This window comes from Euprymna scolopes, chromosome 15, assembly GCF_053919585.1.
Source record: "Euprymna scolopes isolate OS-2025 chromosome 15, ASM5391958v1, whole genome shotgun sequence".
NCBI classification, from domain to species: domain Eukaryota; kingdom Metazoa; phylum Mollusca; class Cephalopoda; order Sepiida; family Sepiolidae; genus Euprymna; species Euprymna scolopes.
This window is the reverse complement of record NC_136496.1, coordinates 73,972,299-73,991,478: the sequence shown is the minus strand read 5'-3', so window position 1 is coordinate 73,991,478 and position 19,180 is coordinate 73,972,299. Positions and strand designations below refer to the sequence as shown.

Here is a 19,180-nt window from a genome sequence, read left to right as displayed (position 1 = left end):
TCTCCTTTTCATTTGGTGCGGTCCCAATTTATGGTGATGAAATAATAATAATAATTATTATTATTATCATTATTATTATTATTATTATTATTATTATTATTATTATTATTATAGTTTTCATATATAAAAAAATATAATAACTGCAACTCTATAGCTAAATATTTATATCGGAATCGAGAAAGTATTGGAATCGTTGTATCCCTAGTGCAAGTGTGTCAATTGGAGTGATGTGTGTGTTTTTGCTGTATATTCATGGTGGGGGTTATCCCGGTTTCATAGGTTAATAATAACAAATACCTGATCATACAAGAAAATATATAAACAAATATACAATAAAATATAAATATAAATACAGTGACTCGTTTATACTAAACGGTTATTAGGGACGCTTTAGAAAAACATTTTGTCTCGTTTTGTTTTCGCGTTGTGGATTCAATTGTTTAAGTTTTCACGTTTGTTTATATTATAAATGCTTCCAAAGACTATAAATGGCTAAAATTATATCGCGCTATGTTTGTTTATATACACAAACTATAAACGGATAAAATTACATCACGCTATTATTACACATGTGAGGATGTGATTCAAATTTAATTTAACTTAACCACATTATTTAACAAATAAAAAAAGGGTAAATATGAAGATTCTTTCCACCTTCTACCAATCCTTTAAAATTACCACTTATATAGGTTTTCCGAGGTGCTGAAAACAAAAATCACGTTTAAAATTACGGCAAACAAAGAGTGTAAAATATGTGAAGCAAGGTTAGTTTCAAAAAAGTTTTCGGGGCTGCTGACAACGAAAATAACGTTTAAAATTCCGGCAAACGATTACTTACAAAAATATTTTTAAATGTTTCTTGCAAAAATAGTAGGGGGTCCTTCGTACATAATAATTTAACGTAAAATGAGAACCCACTTTATGGCCACCTTTTGTATGGGGGATACTTTTACTGTCATCGAAATCGGTGAAATCGCCCATTTTCCAATCATATCGATTGATTAGCTGCTCTAGTCGGGTACCGACTGTGGTGCATGGGGAGGAAACTGCACATGCCTCCCTGCAGTGACATAGTTCACAATACATTGTAGTTTATATTGCACTGTAAAGAACACATGGTTTATTTTATGGAATCATTTTAATATAATGACTTGAATTAAAGTTTAAAATACAACAATCAAGTATCATGGTTCAATTGTGCCCTAAACAGAAACATTCATTTTGAACGCGCTCCTGTCTATCAAAGAATCTACTATTGATTATATACGCTGGGCTCTTCTGCTTGTGCGGTGATAAAACTTCTCAAATTCACTTCTGATGTTATGCTGTGTGTGTTAACATTGATCAAAATCGGGCTGTTTCTTTCGTTAATCGGATTTTTTTTCAATTACCGACTTTCCATATTTATCGGGGAAATTCTCAGAGAAAGCCTAAGACCACTCGCAAGCAAAACAGTACATTTGTGTAAAATTATAAAAATATCGGTCCAGCTGTTTCGGAGTTCATAGGAAACAATCTGCCACACACACACACACACACACACACAAGAGGTGCCTTTTACATATATATATATATATATATATATATATATATATATATATATATATATATATATATATATATATCGACCTACCTATCAATATATATAGTCTTGGAAGTTTCTATAAAACCTTAAAAAAAATTTTTTTCATTTTAATTTCCTTCGTTAGAACATTATTTTGTCAGTAAGTCAGTAAGTCAATTAATCTCCCGTGTCGCTGAATAGTTTTACTTACATGAATATATATATATATATATATATATATATATATATATATATATATATATATATATATATATATATATATATATATACTAGCAGTGCGCCCGGAATTGCCCGGAATTGCCCGGTCGTAAAATACGCTTTGATATGATATTTAAATTAATGCAGATCTCGTATTTATTATTATATTATATTATATTGGCCCAATATACAGTAATGATTTTAAAAGTTTTAAAAAAATCACTCCTGCGCCACTACTGGGAATCGAAACCAAAACGTTCAGCTTACGATTTACTTTTCCCTCTGCCGTTATTAACTGGGCTTTGAAGACACGTTTGCTGCAAGAATAAAAATTAAATCATAAACCAATAACTACTACGTTATGCATATATATTTGCAATGCCAGCGTTCCACATTTACCTGGCAAATTTGATTCTTTTTTTTTTTTTTTTTTTTTAATTTTCACACTTTTATACCGATTTTCCCAGGCTAAAACCCAAATAGAAAGTTTTGCATGGTTTCAAATACCTTATATATGAACTTTCATGTCTGTAGACCAAAAAGTCTAGGACGAGTTTGGAAGGCAAAAATTTTTTAAACAAATATATATACACATGCATCTATATATCTATAAAAGTGAAAGTGTCTGTCTGTGTGTGTACATTTCCCTACACAATAACTCTGTCAATTTTCAGTCTACAGACTCGAAATTTTATATACCGGGTATGGAGATTTGGGAAAATCTTTGTGATTCGTTTTCGACCAGAAATTTGGCTGTTAAGGGGTCAAAGTTCAACGATTTGATCTTTGAGAATTCCATCAAACTCCTCCGATAATTTTGGGTATAAGCAATTGAAATTTTAGATATAGGTTCCTTCGACATGGATCTAACTTAATAACTTGATTTGAGCCCCAAACAATAAATGTTAAGGGGTCATAATAGGGGTCATTTTTTTTAAATTACCGCTTCGGTCTCTACCAAATTACTCAGACATTTTCTGATCTAAACATTTGAAATTTTACATAAATGGTATCCAGAGATAGGACAAGCTTTTTAATCGGTTTGGGTCGAAAATTTGAGCAACCAATATGTAAATGTATGTATCTATGTTTGCATGTCTGATAAACCTTTCGAAATAGACGGCGGATTTTCACAAGAGCAGTATCGTTTTGAAGCTCGAACTTTCAGACGACAGATATCGAAAAATTGGCTAAAAACACCCTCAACTGGTCACTTTTCTACAGGGATGAGGTCACTTTTTTAGCCGATATTTTCGAAAGTCATCCGCTCTTTTCGGTTGTCTAGCCTTAATTTAAACCTACGTCACTTCCGGCTTGCCGGTGAACGTAACAGCAAAGACGTCACGTTTTTCCCCGTTCTTTTCCTCCTTTGGGTACAGGTTCGAGCCTGCCTTCCTAGGACCATTATTTTTTTTTTTTTTTTTTTTTTTGCTCAACACACACCTCCAAACACCGGGCAAAGCCGGGCACCCATGCTAGTAAATATATATAGAAAATGGTTTGTGTTTACTATAATGTTTTTACGCAAATATTACGCAAGCATAAATCATGTAGAATATCTGCATGAATATAATTACACGTAATAGTTAACTCTAGATGATCATCCCACAAGAAAACCGAAAAAAAAACATAAAAAGGAATTAATTAAAATTAATATTTTTAAAAAAATATGCAAATTACCTAGATCTTTTGCTAGTAAATGTAATTCCACCACCCATATATAACAAAGTTGTATTTTCCTCTTAAATTAAATATAAAAAGGGGTTTTTAATATGAATATCAATACAATAAAATACTAAATTTGTAGGAGTGTGTATGTAAATTTATATATATATATATATATATATATATATATATATAAGTGAAAATGTCTGTGTGGGGGGGGGGCGTCTGTGTACATTTCCCTCACAAATAACTCTGCCAATTTTCGGTCTAGTGACTCGAGATTTGACATAAGGAGTCTTGTGATTTGCGAAAATCTGCTAATTGGTTTTCGACCAGAAATTAGGCTGTCAAGGGGTTAAAGTTCAACGATTTGACCTTTGAAAACTCTACCAAACTTCTCCGTCAATTTTGGGTATAAATACTTGAAATTTTAAATGTAGGTTTCTTGGACATGGATCTAACTTTCTAATTTTATTTGAGCCCAAAAAATAAATATTAAGAGGTCAAAATATGGGTTAAAGTAATTTGACCTCGGCGGTCTCTACCAAATTACTCAGGCAATTTTTGGTCTAAACATTTGAAATTTTACATAAAGGGTATTCAAAGATAGGGCGAGTGTTTAATCGGTTTGGGTCGAAAATTTGAGCTGTCAAGGGATCAGAGTTCAAAAGATTTGACCTTTGCGATGTCTAACAAACTACTAAGCCAATTTTGGGTCTAAACATTTGAAATTTATACATAATGGATATTCAGACATGCGGCAAGCATTTTAATAAGTTTTGGGGCAAAAGTTTGGCTGCCAAAAGGTCAAAGTTGAAAGAGTTGACTTTTGCAGATTCTTCCAAATTTCTCCACCAATTTGGGGCCTAAAGATTTTAGATGTCGGTAACTTGGACGTAAGTAAAACTTTGTATTTTGATTTGAGACCAAAATTATAAATGTTAAGAGGTCAAAATTGGAGTCAATATTTTAAAAAATAGCATCTGCGGTCTCTACGAAATTACTCAGACAAACGCTACTATGTAAAATTACTACTTACAAAGACTAGAGGTGCATCTCTCCAAGGGAATTAATGCGTTCCCAGCCTGGAAATTTCTATGACTCGGCGAGAGAAGAAAAACTCTTATGTAAAATCCTGCTGTCTACTGTATTCTTTGTCTTATAGCAGTCACCTGCACCGACGATACCAATAAGTGTGATTGGTTCACCACTATAAACAAATCATCTGCGTGGATTTTCGAACTTCATACGCCTAAATCGGCGGGAGAATCAATTTTTTTATATAAATATTTATATATATAAATATATATATATATAGTATTTATATATATATATATATATATATATATATATATATATATATATATATATATACAGTATTGTATTTATATATATATACATATATATATATATACATACAGTACTGTTCCCCTGTTTTACAGCTCATCAGTGCGGCTAGACAGGCAACTGCCTCAAGCCAGAATCGAAACCTAACCGCCCAAATGAAATTCAAGGCTTCTCTACGATATACTATATATGGCAATTTGTATATGACTTCCCGAAATGCTCAAACCGAGATAGGGAGCATTATATATATATATATATATATATATATATATATATATATATATATATATATATATATATATATATATATATAGTGTACAGAAAGTTGTTAGTTGTGACAGATCATCGGTACCGTCGGTTTCAAGCCCGATAATAAGGCCCGTTTAAGGTATCCTTATCAAGCTCTCTTCAGCCAATATTCGTCTATCTTATAACCGGAAGTGTGAAGTATATATACCTCGCGAATTCACGTTTAAATCTCGTTTTGTTAAATCCCCCCCTTTTTTTATCGGATGATATAATACCTAATTTTAAACTTTGAATTATTTAATGTTTAAATGTGAGGAGTGAAGCTTTGAAAAGTTGCATACATAGAAGGAAGGGGCTCCTAATAAATTGGATCAATGAAAAGAACAACACTTAGATGTTGTTTATATATATATATATATATATATATATATATATATATATATATATATATATATATATATATATATATATATATATATATAAGGAAAAAAATTGGTAAATACAAAAATGATTAGTCGGTAAACTTGGATTTTAATCGCAATTATATTATAGATTTTAAATTAATGTAATTTATATAAAAAAAAAATTTTATTATATTTTATAAATGTAATTTATAATCTATTTCGAATTTAAAACTATAGAAAAATATAATAATGTTAATAAACTAGGGAAATCACTTAGGATAGATAAATACTCACTTCCCCAAACCTTGAAAGATTTGGTATTTTAAAAATAATTTTTAAACGTATTTCGAAATTTTTAAACGTGATTTGATATAATTAAAAATATATTTTTTTAAACTTTAAGCGTATTTTTGGAAATTTTTAAACGTAATTCGATATAATTCAACGAATTTTTAAGTTTTTAACCGATACCAATATAGATTTTAAAGTTTTTTATACATAAGAAAAGAGATTTTAAAATTAATTTGGGTTCAAATTAAAATCGATTTATATAAGGAAATTTTTTTCGAAATTAGATCTTAAATTTAAATAATTCAAAGTTTAAAATTAGGTATTACATCATCCGATAAAAAAGAGGGGGTAACAAAACGAGATTTAAACGTGAATTCGCGGGGTATATATACTTCACACTTCCGGTTATAAGATAGACGAATATTGGCTGAAGAGAGCTTGATAAGGATACCTTAAACGGGCCTTATTATCGGGCTTGAAACCGACGGTACCAATGATCTGTCTCAACTAACAACTTTCTGTACACAAAATATAAATACGCTCTTACAATTTGGATTTTCCTTTTAATTGAGCACTCTGCTGGAATTCTTTTTCCAAAAAAAAATAATCATATATATATATATATATATATATATATATATATATGTGTGTGTGTGTGTGTGTCTGTGTGTGTGTGTGTGTGTGTGTGTGTGTGTCTGTGTGTGTGTGTGTGTGTGTGTGTGTGTGTGTGTGTGTGTGTGTGTGTGTGGCAATTATGCTACATAGAATATTCCGCGTTTCATTCCAGTGAGAATTCGTCAGGCTTATGCGGAGAGTTATTGTTATCTCGCGTTTATATATACGTACATTCTATTGAATTTTAGTTAGCCAATCAGCTTCCTAGTTTCCATCGTGCCCCTCCTAATCGCCCAATGCGCAGGCACTTACAGAACAAAGGCAAAGTTTACCCTAGGTTCACTTCTACCTTTGTGTGTGCTTTTTTTCGCGGGAAGTGTAGATATCTAATCAGCTGACCTATTTTAAACTTAGATGTAGTTAAGTTTGATTTGTTCCTTTATGTATATATTTAAATATTATGTTAGTGTGTGTGTATATATATATATATATATTTATATATGTGCGTTATTATTTATGCATATGTATGTTTATTTTATTTTATTTATTTTATTTTATTAATTTATTTTCTATTGTTATTGGTAATTATTTTGTATCGCAATCAACATTATTAAAAAAATATAGAAAATCAGTTCTAGTAAATAACAATAACCAATGGATAAAAACTAAAATAACAAATACTTTTGATTTGTCTATGGGTTTAGACTCTGCAGAGATTATTCATTCTATATACCCTCGCATGCATATTTGATACTACGGATATCGGCCTATACAAAGATGATGGATTAGCTATAATAAAAGACTCTAACAAAGTCAAGAGGGATAACTTTAAGGAAATCATACACAAGGAAATGAAAAAATTAGGCCTAAAAGTAGACGTATTAGCTAACATGAAAATAACAAACTTACTGGACTTCACGTTAAATTTAGATAAAAACACCTATGAACCCTACTTTAAAGACTACGAAAATCCAATATACATAAGCTCTAAGTCCAATCACCCACCATAAATTATAAAACAGATTCCTTACTCGATCGTAAGTAGACTCAGCAATAACTCAAGCGATGAAAATGTATTTAACAGGTCAATCAACATCTACGAAACAGCCCTGAAATTAAAAATAGTTGATACAAAAATATTGATATTAAATATAGCAACAAAACGCTAATAACTATAATAACATTAAAAATAGAAGAAAAGGAAATATAATCTAGTATACGGCACCATACAATCAAATGTTAAAAACAAAACTTGGCAAGAAATTTATTGATCTCATCGAAAAGCACTTCTCCATAATCAATCCCTTACACAAAATTTTCAATAAAAATAACCTAACGTTATCGTACAGCAGCTGCGAAAATTTAGAGATGATAATTAAAGCACATAATAACAAAATATTAAATAAAACCAATGAAAACAATAATAATAAAATAAACAATCAAAAAGTGAACAGCATAACAAAATTAAAACCAACACAAAGAAAACATATGTAACCAGTAGAAATAATAATAATAATAATAATAATAATAATAATAATAATAATAATAATAATAATAATAATAATAATAAATAAATAAACCAACCCCGGGAAACGACAACCATAATAGAAATAAAAATAAAAATACTAATAAGGAACAAGATAAATGTAACGGTAGATCCCGCACACTTTGCCAACTTCAAAATAAATGCCTAACCAAAAGCATAGTTTACCAGGCCACAATATTTGCGAAAGAAGACCAGAATAACAAGAAATATTACGTAGGTATTACTTCCTTAGATTTCAAAACTCGATAATATGACCGCAATATATATATATATATATATATATATATATATATATATATATATATATATATATATATATATATATATATATGCTAGCAAAAGTACTCGTCGTTGACTGGGTTCAAAAACAGCCTACAGAAAATGGACTCTGATTTATGACAGTATGATAGGTTATGAAAAGAAAGGGTTGTAAAGAGATAGCTTCGATTTTAGTGGTATCGAAACTAAAGCAAAATATGATGAAAGTAAAAATAAAATAAATAAACCCCATAATTTATTATTCCATACCTGTTCACACTGAAACACTTATAATAATATTATGTGGATCTATATTAAAAAAACCTTGTTAAACTTTGTGATATATTTCCATTCTATGAACGTCAGGTGCGAACGAACGCCTCATAATTTTATTATACCATATTTCTTCAAACTGAAACATAATTATCAAAGTATACTTACGCAGATAGATATGAAAAGTCTTTATTATAGTTTGTGTCTATTTTTATTCTATGGAGGCCAGGTGCGAACGCAGACCCCACAATTTTATTATACCATCCCTATTTAAGTTAAAACATACTTATCAAAGTATTCTTATGTAGATCTATATCAAAAACACTTGTAAACGTTTTTTTTTTTAATTTTTTTTTATTTCCATACTTTGTGGACTAGGCGCGTACGCAGACCCCACAATTTTAATGAATCATCATTATGCCAGATCAAACATACCCATTCATGTATCTCGATACATCTTCTATCATTATATTTGATCAGTTTTCTATAATAGTCAACCATGAAACATAATTATCAACCAGACACACACACAGACGTTCAGCTTTATATTATAGATATATATTAGATTGGTGCAAAAATAATGTCGTTTTTACGTATACATATATATCTGATAAAAACCACATTATTTTTGCACCAACCTTGTATATATATATATATATATATATATATATATATATATATATATATATATATATATACAATACAAAGTAATATGATTAAGCTTAAACATGGAAAGGTAAAGACTAGTTATTTAAACTGGAAAAGAAAAGGACAAGATATTTTAGTAAAAAAATATAGTACATTTTCAACTTAAAATATTGCAGCATTAAAAATTTATTGTATAGTGTTATAAATTGAATTTTTTAAAAAATTAATGCTGCAATAAGTTATAAATTTATTATATTTTTTACTGGAATATCTTGTTCTTTTTCTTTTCCAGTTCAAACAACTAGTCCTTTACTTTTCCATGTTTAAGCTAAATTGCATTACTTTCCTTGCTCGCATTTTTCTATTATAATCCATGATTTTTCCAGGCTTCCAATAAATTCACTTGTTCTTTGTTTAATTTCAGTCTTATTTTTTGCCCCATGAACACATATATAATAACAATGTACGTCACTCGTCTGCTTTCAATAAAATACCCCTAATTATCTCTCTCATGCTTACATTCCGTCTGTTTCACGAGTTATTTCTCATTTCGCTACAATAGTCGCTGATGCGACGATGTTGCTATGGCAACCAGTCATAAAAAAAGCATCACTCACGACCTTACATATTTTTACGATTTTGAACACCAGAAAATTCATCATGACTTTTGTTTTACTGAACTAAAATTGAAAACTTTTTTTTCTACAATATAGCTGAGAAGGTGATCTATAAACTGTAATAATTGTTTGAAATTTGGTCAGAAAAGGAGTGAGCGCTGAAGCTTTAAAGCAGTTCTTAATGGCTAAAACTGCCACTTAACCATATCATTCAAATACTACCATGTTTGGATTATATATTATTTGTGGACTAGGCGCGTACGCAGACCCCACGTATATATATATATATATGTGTGTGTGTGTGTGTGTGTGTGTGTGTGTGTGTGTGTGTGTGTGTGTGTGTGTGTGTGTGTGTGTGTTCTTTGGTGTTTTTATATATTCAATAATTTGTTTATGTTGTAGAAGACTACTATAATCTAAAAAATATGTAATAAATGGTTCGGTTTTGTTTTGTTTGTTGAGATTTTTTTTCCTTTTGCTTTTTTTTTTTTTTGCACAGGTGTTCTTGTAACACTTCTGCATGTCAGAACAGTTGGGGAAACAGGGACCGGAAGGGAATTCCAATGTCTAGCGGTTCTGGGGAAGAAACTACTGAAGTAGAAGGCTCTCTTACATCTAGGGATCTCTACTGTGAAGGGGTGGGAGTTAGCTGCTTATCGTATGTTGAGTCATATGCAAAAAGGGCAAAAAACTTTTAAGAACTTTTTTCTAGAACATGGATCAACATAGACATCCGGGGCCCACGGAAAATATTGTACTTTGGAGGTGTTTAATGGTAAGTAGTAATGAATCCATATAGAAACCTGCTGAACATTAATATTAACATAATATAACAAATATATTGTAAGTATATTATACTGATATTATTTTCATTTCTACATTTGCTAAAAAACATTTTCGCACACACACTGTTGCGATCACTTATATATATAAATAAAACAACTGTTTGAGAGTTGATAGTCATCTAACCGGGCAAGATGATCCGCCCAACTCACCTGATTCTTAATTACAATGGTAACAATACCGGTGGTTTGGGCCTTATTCAATACACATGTATCAGGGACGAAACCGTCCCACTTTAACCCAAGAATGTGTCTAAGGCAGTGCTGATGAAACCCCTCGAGCTTTTCCACATGTGACCGGTACAGGATCCATTTTTCACAGGCGTAGAGTAGGGATGCGATTAGTTGTCAAAGTTAGATCACCAGACTCTATCTTGTAACCTTCCAAAAGCGTCTGATGTCTTGCTGATTCTTTGTTTTATTTCCACATCAACAGTGTCATCATTTGAGAAGGTACTACCAAGGTAGACAAAATTTTTTACGACTTCAAGGCACATTCCACAGACGAAGATATCAGGTTCCACATACAAATCACCAGGAGCGGGAGCGTACATGACCTTAGTTTTCTTAATGCTAACTGTCAGCCCGAATCCGGTACAAGCATTCGTGAAGAGATTCATCGCCAATTGCATATCTACTGGGGAGTGTCATCAGGTCAGCATAATCAGTATCCGTCAGTTTGTTAACAAACCCATCACTAACAAGCAACTTCATCATACTATGAAAGGTCGTTTTGGCCTGGATTCTTCTGAAGTTGAGCACCTTTCCAGTCGGCCAGAATCTAATATAAATACCCATATCGCAATCGCGGAAACCATGCAAGAGCACAACAGTGAGATAGAGTAAAAACAATGTTCATGAAGGTATATCACCCTGCTTCACTCCATTATCAATAGAGAATTCTTCTTATAGCCGACCATTGAAGTTGACGCGACCTTTTATAGTATGATGAAGTTGCTTGAAATTTTTTATAAAAGCAGGTATACAGCCAAAATTTCCAGCACTTCCAAGGAACCTGTGTCAAACGCCTTGTCAAATCGTATTATATATATGTGTGTGTGTGTGTGTGTGTGTGTGTGTGTGTGTGTGTGTGTGTGTGTGTGTGTGTAGCCGACCCTCTTTCTCTCTCTCTCTCTCTCTCTCTCTCTCTCTCTCTCTCTCTCTCTATATATATATATATATATATATATATATATATATATATATATATATATATATATATATATATATACTATCAGGCTGTATGGTATTACCCGGTCGTAAAACTCGCCTAGATATGATACTTTGATTAATGCAGATTTCGTATTTATTATTAAACATATTGGATATAATATATAGTAATAATTTAAATTTACGATTTACTTTTTTCCTTGACATTAATGCCTGACCTATGAATGAAGACATGTTTGTTGCAAGGCTAAAAATTAAAACATGACCCAATAGCTATTGCGTTACACATGCATATTCGTAACGCCGTCGTTCGACCTTCACCTGGCAAATTCCATTTTAATTTTCACACTTATGTACCGATTTCCCACGGTTAAAACTCAATATAACGTTTCGCTTTAGTTCGAATAGCCTATATATTAAGTTTCGTTTCTGTAGACCAAAAACAAGAGTTTGGTAGGCAGTATTTTAAAACAAATATATATCCATATATATATATATATATATATATATATATATATATATATATATATATATAAAGAGGTTTGTGTTAACTATAAATTTTTTACGCAAATATTACGCAAGTATAAATCATATAGAATATCTGCACGAATATAATTACACGTAATAATTAACTAAAAATGGTCATCCCACAAGAAAACCGAAAAAAAACATAATAAGGAATTAATTAAAATGAATGTTTAAAAGAATATGCAAATTAGCTAGATCTATTGCAGATGAATGCAATTCCACGACCAATATATAACAAAGTTGTATTTTCTTTTTAAATAAAAAAAAAAGGGAGTTGCCTTTTCTCTTTCTTGGCCTTCGTGCCAAGTGCTTCACTTAATTTCAGTTAATTGGTCCTTGGTCAATGTAAGAGAACCCCGTCATACCAAGAAAATGACTATTTTTTATATTGCCAGAGTGCCCCCTATTTGCCCTTATTTAAGGGGGTTGGTTTTATCCCACATTAAAAACCACCTTGTGTCACATTTATTTGGTAGGGAAGCAAATAAATGCCTAAATAAATAGAAAAAAGGGTTTTTAATATGAATATCAATACACAAAAACACAAATTTATAGGAGTATAGATATATATGCTTGTGCGTGTGCGCGCGTGTGTGTGTGTGCGTGTGTGTGTGTGTGTGTGTGTGTGTGTGTGTGTGTGTGTGTGTGTGTGTGTGTGTGTGTGTGTGTGTGTGTGAAAATTTACTACTTGCGTTTTAGTGAAATAGTAGTTATGAAGTTTGGGAAATATATATGACAATTAAGCTACACAGAATTTTCCGCGCTTCATATTGAGGATTCGTTAGGCTATTCAGGCTGACAAGTACTAATGGAAACGAAACACAGGAAAGTCTGTGTAGTTTACTTGTCATATATATTTTCGAAACTTATTACCTAGTTCTGCTCACATATTGAGGACTGTTGAAGTAAATACTAGGGATAGATACATAAAATTTATGTAGATACATGAAATAATTATATATACATATGTATATCTATCTATCTATCTATCTATCTATCTATCTATCTATCTCTCTCTCTCTCTCTCTCTCTCTCTATATATATATATATATATATATATATATATATATATATATATATATATATATATATATATATATATATTAGAGTGTCCACAAAGTCTGGCTACATAATGTAACCTGACTTTGCGAACACACTGTATATATCACGCCTTTATCGCCCTTATCTTTCCCGTTCATTATCAAATGTTAAAAAAAATCGTTGCAGAATTTCTCCATAATAATATTTTTTTTTAATCATTCTAATTATCGACACCTCATCTGAAAAATTTTACTCTTCTTGACATCCAAACGAATGAATACAAAAAAAAATAATAATAAAGCGCTTATATTTTTTTTTTTCAGTTTTCGTATTTTTGTTTTTGTTGGGTTTTTTTTTTGTTGTTTTTTGTTTGTTTGTTTTTTGCTTTTTGTGTGTTTTGCTTGTTTTTGAATTTTTTTGTTTTTTGCTTTTTGTATTTTCACTATCAAGTCAACAAACAGACACACAAATAGACGACTTGCCTTTATAGAATAAAATAATAGAACATATGTTTTCTCCAAATACAATGCGTACACCCGGAAGTATGCAGTTTTTACTGCGATTATTTGTGAAATTCCATATGGCATGGGTTGGTTGCTCTTTTAAGACAACGGTACGTGGTTTAATATAAGTAATTGTCTCGAGTGTAAATGTAGTCAGTGTTTATATAAACCTGGACGATTTTTTTACTTTTGTGTTATAGTGCTGGGACGATTAATCAGAAACGGAATCAAAAATCGGAAAAATCGGAACTTTTGTGGGTGTCGGAATCGAAAAATAATTACGTCTAGTTTCCGATGTGAAAAAACGATTGTCTTAAATGTATTTTTTGTTTATTTCTTGTTTAAAGCTTAATTTTCCGTCAGCTTGTACTAATGATAAATATTTATTGATTTTAAATTAAAACGCATAGATTATCCCTCCCAACAGTTGTTTTTCTATGTGTGTTTTTTTTTGGGGGGGGGTTTGTTTTTTACGTTTTTAAAAATATATGCACATTATACATGGATTCTTTTAATGCGGTAATCTTAATATGTTTTTTTTTAATTACAGCTCTATAGCTAAATGTTTAGAGATTTTAAAAGAATCGAAATTGGGAATTTAGAAAAGAATCAGTAACTGTATCGTAATCGAAAAAAAAAACATTGGAATAGTTCCATCAGTATTACATTCCTTTCTCTACTTTTTTTTTTCTGTTGTTTTCACTGGCTGATAACATTTTATGTGTTTTTATTGTATAGCAGGAGGGGGGTGACCTTGCCGGTCGTAAAAATAAGCTGAAATATATTTTAATTCGTGCAAAGTTCGTATTTATTATTACAGGGTTAATTCTCTATTGAATATTATATTGTACCTAATATCTAGTACTAATTTTTAAAAAAATTACTTGCGTTCCGTTAGCTAGAATCGAAACAGCAATATTGAGCGTTCCAGACCGTTTGAACTAAACTGACAAGTAGATTGCAAAGTTCTGAAATTAAACCACTTTTAGCTATGATTAGTTCTACGCATGCGTAAAGTAATACAAATATGTCGGCAAGTTGAAATGAACATTTTGCATTTCAACTTGCCGGCTTCTATACGCGTTATTAATCCATCCAAATGAAGATTTTACTCGTTATAAACCTATCCTTGGTGTATGATTACTATTTCCTGTTAATTTCAGTGTTATGTGACCAGTAGTTTAGGAGTTTATCGGTTAAACAGACACACAAACACACATACATACATCTACTTTTTTATTTATATACGTTGTTCTCCTACTAAAATACATTATGTTCGAACATCTGTTTATGTGAGAAAATATCACAAAATAGTACGGTATGAAAGTCGGACTGATATCTCTTCTGTGAAATTTAGTTTTAATGGTCCCGTAATTGTCCCGTTACACTTACGCCGCGCGTACCTTTCTCGTAGTTTATTGTTTATTTTTCGTATCACCACACTGACTTTGGGTTAGTGATAGGATTAAGAAGGGCGTTTTTTTTTTTTTTAATAATTTTTAAGTTAAAATCAAAAATTTAATTTTATCCTAGTTCGAATCGATTTCAAAATCAAATTTTAGTCCGCCACGTTGATGAGTAATAGTTAAAGCTGTATAGTTAATGTATCATTTCAGTAGAAAAAAAAGTAAAAAATGTAAAAGTCATAAACCACACACACACACACACGCACACACACACACACACACACACACATTTATTTAATTCTACCAATGGTCATAAGTTTGAGTGCTAACACAAGTAAATTGAAAATATGCTTCTGTATCTGGGAATGTGTGTGTGTGTGTGTGCGTGTGTGTGTGTGTGTGCGTGTGTGTGTGCGTGTGTGTGTGTGCGTGTGTGTGTGTGTGTGTGTGTGTGTGTGTGTGTGTGTGTGTGTGCGCCTGTCTGTCTGTATCTGTGTGCGTCTGTCTGTGTCTGTGTGTGTCTGTTTTTTTGTTCCTATTAACTTTTCTCCCCACGAGGCCAGAGTTAGACACAAGATTAGTTTTTGAAAGTGGAGAAAAATCTAGATCCCCTTAAAAGATAGAAATAAACATAAAAATTGACTCTGTCTAAAAGGATTTTTCCTCCACTGAACAAGGACAGAAAAGGTGACGTGTAGTATTAGAACAGACACTGCACTTTGTTCCTAGCCAAAAGGTGTGTTTTTGTTTTTTGTTTTGTTTTACCTTTATGTGGTCAGTTGGCCATTTTGTTTGGGATCATTAAACTTTTAGTGGACCTATTAAAGCTTATGTCTTCTCCTCTTCCTTCTCCTCCTCTTCCTTCTCCTCCTCTGCTTTCTCTTCTTCTTCTTCTTCTTCTTCTTCTTATTATTATTATTATTATTATTATTATAGGTCGGCCATTTTCTTTGGGATTATTATTTTGTATTGTAATTGATAAAGCTCAGTTCTTCTACTTTTTAAATTGAAAATATGATACACCAAATCAACATTTTAATCGCAGAGATTTACATACACATACACAAGCACGCACACACACACACACACACACGCACGCACGCACGCACACACACACACACACACATACGCACGTTTATGCTTAAAAGAACGGTTAGAATCTTTTAAAAATCTCTCAGTTGGATTCTCTAAAATAGCGGGTGAATGTCTTGCACCAGTAGGACATCCTATACCCCTAAACAACAAAAACACAAGAAACTTGAAAAAAAATGTACCCGAAATGAGGGGGGTGGGGCTGTTGTAGAGTATGAAAAACTTGTCGTCACTTGTGCTCTGGTCAATACAATCATCCCGTTTAAAACTAAAATTATAATAGCAAAAAAAAATAGCAAAACACACACACACACACACACACACACTTACACTTAAATGAATTTGCTGTTTACGCGGACGCCCATCTGTGAGATGTGCTGTTACATTTGGGAAGACTTGTTGTCACCCGCGCTCTGATAAAAGCCATCATCATCATCACAATCATCATCATCATCATCATCTGCTGGTGTAAAAACTGAGATGTATAATGAATAAAGCTAGGACAGCAGATTATTCTCATCACATTTTTTGACTCTCGAGTATATATCCAACACAGTTAGTGAATCAACCGAGAACCGCATGCATCACTTTATATTAAACTATATAAGATATCAACGAACGGATATATACTCAGGAGGAGTCAAAACAATGAAAAGAGTATGCTGTTTTCTTAGCCCGATTAATGAAACACTCGTCTTTATCCTCTCCAAATACTTTTTCATATACAGTAGAACCCAGGGATACGGTGGCCATAGGATATGGTTTTATCAGGTTACGGTGTAGAATACGATGTTTTTTCGGCCCCTGGTTACGGTATTTGTCCCGCCTTATGGTATTAATAATGATGTTATTTGATTATATGCATGTGTATTATATACTGTATGTACTGTATTTTAATCTAATTTTTAATTCCGAGATCCTACTGTACTTGGACATAATCAGATTGACATTTTGTTTTCCGTTACCAGATGGCTAATCATTTGAGTGGGTGGGAACACCAGGCACTGTATGTAGGAGGACGTCGACACATGACAGCGAAAAAAAAAACTGCAAAAATTAAAGACGTTATTGACGGGAATATACAATAAACTTCGGAGAAAGCTGGCTCAAACCGTCCACAATGAATGCGGAATGCCGCATTAGGTATTTCGAGAGTGGACGCGATTTTTGTTTTGTTTTTTTAAACCAGGGTACGATATCTGACAGGCATGATAGTGTTTTTGTTGAAATCACAGTTATCCAAAATGAAACTGACAGAATTCGAACATGAAACGCTCGGTCGGCAATCCTCAGAGTAGTACTGCACTTTACCGTCGTAACTTTCCTCATCTTCTTGCTCTTCTTTTTTATTTTATTATTATTATTATTATTAGTAGTAGTAGTAGTAGTAGTAGTAGTAGAAGTAGTAGTAGTAGTAGTAGTAGTAGTAGTAGTATTGCATTTCACACCAGTAGAGAACCAACATATCTACCCAAACCGCGAGTGATATCAAGGCAACCCAATAACGACAGAACGCCCCGCCTCCTTTTCTCCCCTACCACGCCACTAGAAAGTTATGATGTTTGCATGGGCGCGAATGCGAGTGACAACAAATCTCTCCAAAGCCTCAAACGAAGGCACTCTGCTAGTGTTAATGCGTAAGTGAACGGCGTGTATATCGGACGAGACTCGAACTCGGCATGCCGATTGCACGCTCGTCCGCGCCAATGTCCATCAAGCTACATGCTTGAAAAAGAAGAAGAAGAAGAAGAAGAAGAAAGTATTAGTAGTAGTTGTAGTAGTACTAGTGTGAAGAATTAGGTGCAAGATTAATAATAATTAATTAAAAAAAAACAGAGGGAAAAGCAGGACAATTAATAAATGAACAGAAGAAAGAAAGAAAGAAAGAAAGGGAGACAAAAAATGAAAGAATTAATGAAAGTAAAAGACGAGGAGGAATAAAAAGAAGAAAAAGAAAGAATGATGGAAAAAAATGATCGGTGAGAAAAAAGAAGGAAAAAAGAGAAAAAGAAAGACGATAAAGAGAATAATGATTGAATGAAGGGAGAGAGTAAGAAGGAAATAAGTAAGGAAAAAGGTAAAAAATAAGAAAACTTAATGATATGGAATGCAATATTATGAGAGAAAGAACTAGAAGAATAAATAAAGAATGGAAGGACGAAAAGAATAAATGAATGAATTAATGAATGAATGAACGAAGGAATGAAGAAACGAAGGAGATTAAGAAGGAAAGAATATAAGAATAAAGAAAGAATATTTAATAATATGGGATACAATATATAGAGAGAGAGAGAGCGAGAGAGAAGGGGAGAACGAGAAGAAATAAAGAAAGGAAGAAAGAAAGAGAAAATGGAATGAACGAACGAACGAAAAAAATAAAGAAAGAAAACTTAATAATATGGGATGCAAAAAAAAAAAAAGGAACTAATAATCGTAATTTTATTTGTCATCCCAGTCATTGTAATGTCAATTATAGTCCTGGGAATAACAATATGTCGACTAATAATATCAGTAGCATAATTATTAACACGTCCATTTTAGGTTTTATATAGGGGGGGGGGGAACGGGGGGAAAGTAGAGTTGATCTCCCTAGTCGCCTGATAAGCAGAACTACCATTAATGTCCGTTCTTACCGGCTAAATGACTGCTACAACTACTACTAGGGCTACCAATGCTGCTGCTGTCGCCACCGCCGCCTCCACCGCTGGTGCAACAACTGCTGCTGCTGCTATCGCAAGTGTGACCAGCGTTTCGGGGTTTTTGTCCGTCAGTCGGTGAATCGTAAAACGCCGGGGAGGGCCGGTCTCCAATGTCCTGACGCGTTTCGTTGCTGCCGCGGTTTCCTTTCCTTTTCTTCTTCTTTTTTTTATTCTGTGCTTTGCGCTTGCAATAATAGACCGCA

The 19,180-nt window shown here is 32.3% G+C and overlaps 1 long non-coding RNA gene across 2 annotated transcripts in view; it reads left to right on the top strand.

Annotated features, from left to right (window-relative positions):
- The window catches only part of LOC145293907 (uncharacterized), a 352,532-nt gene that overhangs the window by 138,363 nt on the left and 194,989 nt on the right, over positions 1-19,180 (top strand). Inside the window, exon 1 of one of the 2 annotated variants that reach the window (XR_013869787.1) lies at positions 19,165-19,180. This exon is cut by the window's right edge and continues 110 nt beyond it. The exons of the other annotated variant lie outside the window; for it this stretch is intronic. This is a non-coding gene — a long non-coding RNA (uncharacterized LOC145293907). Of the gene's footprint in view, positions 1-19,164 lie in introns of those variants that run through there. 2 annotated transcript variants of the gene reach the window in all.